The 4558-nt window shown below is 31.2% G+C and overlaps 1 long non-coding RNA gene across 1 annotated transcript; it reads right to left on the reverse strand.

Annotated features, from left to right (window-relative positions):
* Positions 1–3046: 3046 nt before the first annotated feature.
* Positions 3047–3807, reverse strand: LOC131017993 (uncharacterized). Its single transcript, XR_009099960.1, has 2 exons — positions 3636–3807; positions 3047–3431 (listed from the first exon to the last, which is right to left on the reverse strand). It is a non-coding gene; the product is annotated as an uncharacterized LOC131017993 (long non-coding RNA).
* Positions 3808–4558: the final 751 nt, after the last annotated feature.

Below are 4558 nucleotides of genomic sequence, written 5' to 3' on the forward strand. Positions count from 1 at the left end.
TTTTACAGATATGCTCGAAGTTATTGATATCTATGCAGAGTTATATTCGAAGAAGACTTCTTATATCTTCTTGATCGACTCACAGCTTATCAAGAAAGAGTTCTAATCAAAGAAGGAGTCTATGCTTGTACATCTATAAAAGGAGGCCATATTTCGTGGAAGATGATTGGGGGATTTTCGCTCATAACAGCTCTTGCAATGTAGTCGAGAATTTCTTGTTCCTGCTAGGTATCCCCCGGTCTGGTACCGTCTGTAGTACTGTTTCTGATACTGTACTTTTCTTTTTCCTAGCAGAAGAGTGTTGTGAGTTATACACTTGAGCGTACATTGTAAAAGTGTCATATACTCTTATTTATTGTTGGTTCTTGTTTCTCGAGGATTAGGTGGTGTTCGTCGGTGTTCACGCCTAAGAAGTTAGTCGTTGTCTAGCTTTCAATTTTTCACCGTTGGTGAGGTTTTGGGAAGATGTAGAGGCTAAGTAAGAGGGAGTCTTATTGTGTAAGTCCTTTGTACATCTTAACTTCATAGGATAATTTTTCCTGGGCAAGGCCCCCCAGACGTAGGTTGTTTAACCGAACTGAATTATCATTCTTGATGTCCGTGTTTGTTACTGTTTCTGTTACTTTCTAAGTTGCAGTATCTTACTCGGTACTAACTCTGGTATTTGCGAGAACACATCTCACCATATGTTTTATGGATTAGTCATTTTTTCACTTAATATATGTAAGATTAATTTGTGATATATATATATATATATATATATATATATATATATTATTAAAAGAATATGCTCAAATATACATTGTATATGGGTTAATCAAAATTAACAAATCTGAACTTTCTTTGTTTCAGTTGTCTTTTATGGATACGGGGCCCGAGGATTGGAATTCGTAGCCAAGTTTCTCACCAAGTAATTTGATGTTTCTATGTCAATCCAAAAATGAAATTAAAGGTGTGCGTGTGTTGGCCAAGCGGTAAGAAGTTAATGTCTAAGGTCAATGGTCTTAGATTCGAGTCTCATGTGGTGCGATTCAAGTACCATGTGACGCGATTTTTAAATTTCTTTATTTAATATTATTAATTTAAAATTAAAAAACCACTCCAATCTGAAATTTTAATTCCCAAAAGAACAGAGGTTTCCATTGAATTGACAATTTTATATTATCATATATCATGTCTTGTTAATGAACTTTCTCAGGCAATTCAAATGAGAAATGGTAGTACTAATTCTCTATACGGACTATTTGCTTGCCATTCACGTTCTGCAAGAGTCACACCAGGGTTCAGATTCTCTTTGCGATGAACTTTGGGAGGCGTTTCAGCACGCTCGTAAATTTATGGTTTTGGAGTTCTTTCATGCTAGGCGTGATGCCAATCGAGCAGCCCATGCGCTGGCTCGCTTTGCTTTGTCTTCTCTTCTGATGTAATGGTCTAGAAATCAGGTTTTCCAACCTGGCTTCTTGACATTGTTCATCTTGATCTATCCTAATATTAGCTCTTTTTCTGTCAAAAAAAAAATTGTCTACGGAATATTGAGCTTATATTCCATTTATATGTACCTTTATATCCAATGACTGTTTTCTCTTAAAAGTGGTGGTGACTTCCAAGAAAATACCAATATTCTGGTAGACTCTGTGAACTAGATTAATTGTGATGGAACTGATCTAACAAGCATTTCATTATCGAATTGTTCCAACAAAACTGCGCGAACTTTGGAATCAAATTACCATTACAATTTACAAAACCGAATGGTTCTACTTTTCCAAAATAAAAATAAAAATTCGAAACTAAAAAATGATAACCGACTAAAATTTATGATTTGTTGTCGGGATAATACTATTTCTAACAAATTTTTAGTCAATTTATATAATATATATATATTCTTTGCAAGTGGGTCATGTTTCGAGTTCTACACCATTGAAAAGTAACATGAATTTAATTTCTACAAGAAAAAATGTTGATATAACTTTCAAGTGTGTCCATGTTTGATTGAGTGTTTTTAAAAGTTGAAAATGAATTCAATTAATTGAATTCATTACTTATTGTTTTGTTTGGATAATGAAATAATCGTTATTTAAGGATAATCAGATTACTCAATTTGTTACCCCTCAAAATAGAAGGGAGATAAAAGAAAAAAAATATTTTAAGGACCTGTTTGATATGGGTTTATAGATAGGATAAATTAAATTAATACAGGTTAGTGTGATATTTGATATCATATTCTATTAAATGGAATAGAGGGAGGGAGTGTTTTACATTTTTATTTTTCTAAAAAATTTGAGCCAGCTTTTTTTATTAGATAAAAAATGTAAAATGCAAATTTTTAAGTGCACAAACATTAACCACTTTAGTTACTATAACTATTACCTCTCAAAGAAAAGTTAATATCGCTATTACGACAATTAGATTTCTCAAAAATAAAAAACAATACAACAAAAAAAGATCTCATATAATCCATCTACCAAACAACCCCTACATGGATAGTGTAAATTTCTTTAATTTAAAGTGCCATAAAGAATCACGTAAACAAATTAGAAATCATTCATGTGATTACTACAAAATTTAACTTGCAAATATCTAAATAGAGAAATTTATAGAGAAAGAATTGATTGTAACTTAAGGTCAAAATTTGGAACAAACACAAGCGAGTGTTTCTTTGATTAATAATCATAAAAAAAATGAAATATAACAAAAAATTATTCAACAAATTCTCTCTTTTATCTTATATTCTAAAAAAGAGAAATCTTAATTTTTTTTTTCAATTACAGGAGGCATAATATTATCTTTTTATTGCATCAAAAAAATATTATCTTTTTATTTTTTGGTGTGATAAAAGAATGTAAAATCGTTAAATTCTCTTTTCTAAAAATAAGAAAAAATAAAGATTTAAAAGAAAGGCTTCTATTTTGTAAAAATATAAGAAAAAAAAGATTTAAAGTGAAAAGTCTTGTTATTTTTAATAATAAATTTATAAATCAGAACTACAAAATTACGTGGAAAGAAAGTGCAAACTAACAACAAAAATATATGGAAAGAAAGTGCCAAATAACAACAAAAACACGACTAATTATTAGTTAAAATAACTCTAATATACAACTAAATAAATTAACATACTGCAGAGCAAGAAAATCTACACTCTTTTTGGGATTTTCTCAAGGACCCGATGTTCCATCATAGTAGATTACCTAATTTAATTGCTAAACTCAAAACAGCCCTAAAATTCAAAGCAACACATTTGCAAATTGATGAGCAAATTACTCCCTCACTCATTATTAAAACTGGATCTTAAATCAAATAAACCACAAACTCAAACTTATTCCGAAACGCAGCACACAAAGCAGTAAATATCATCAACACACATACGAAACGATTTTTGAGCTTCAATATCTCCTTTTGGAGCTGCTGTAAGAATTAACCATCAAACACTGGATCTGCAAAACAAAAAATGCTACCAAAATCTAGAATCATAACCAGATTGAATTTGTGCCGATTGACATCTGATCAAAAAGTAATTTAGCCCATTAAATGGGAATGCAAGCTTCGTTCCCAATAATCGGAATGGGCGGGATCGGTAAGACAACTCAATCCTAAATAAATAAACATGCTGTGAATTCATTCGATCGGAGTAGTCTTACTCAAACCGCCTATCCCGACGATTGAGAAAAAAGAACAACTCAAACAAAGTGAAAGTGAAGAAACAATAGTTTTCGATGAAGGGGTGGAATATATAGTGAGTGTTAGGCGGCGGGGGCATTGATGCCATTGATGATGTATAGGGTTACAGTTAGTCACAACCCACAACTACGAAAGCCCAATGCTCCCATCTTAAGAAAAACTTCAAATCTTATGAATGGGCTTTTCCAATGTTAGATGGTCCAACAAATTGCTTTTCTTTATCCAAGTCCACCAACAAATCTTTGTTTAGAGATGAACAAGACTGATTTTAATAATTCATGAAATTATAAATAAACAATATTAAGTTCCTTTTTTGTTCATGATAACCTGCACGTAGGGATATCAATCCGATCAATCAACCGGATTCTGGGTTAGCTCTATCGGATTATCGGGTAATTTAGGTGCGAGTTAATCGAATTGAAAATTTTTCGGGTAAAAAAATTTCAACCATAACCCTAAGTCCCTAAATGTTCGAGTTTCGGGCTAGCCTATCGGGCAAGTCGGGGTCAAAAATTTATTTCTCTTCACAATATTATATTTGTAATAAATAAATGCATGCATAAATAAGTAACATTTGAACATCGGCTTACATAATAATTAATATGCGACTCGTAGATATATAAAGATGCAACATTTTTTGTTAAATAATTATCATTCTTTAATTTTTACATCTAAATATTTAATATTAAACATTCGATTAAAAGTACATAGAAGTGAAACAACTAATATAACTTTCTAATATTGAATCAAAATACATCTTGCAAATTTTTGAAAAAAATATCTTATTATACTAATTTTCATAAGCAAAGTAATGAAGTTGAAAAAAATCAAATAACGCGAAAATTTTTATAGAACCTCGCATTATCAGGGTCGTGAGGTTCTG

Source organism: Salvia miltiorrhiza, chromosome 3, assembly GCF_028751815.1.
Source record: "Salvia miltiorrhiza cultivar Shanhuang (shh) chromosome 3, IMPLAD_Smil_shh, whole genome shotgun sequence".
Lineage (NCBI taxonomy): Eukaryota > Viridiplantae > Streptophyta > Magnoliopsida > Lamiales > Lamiaceae > Salvia > Salvia miltiorrhiza.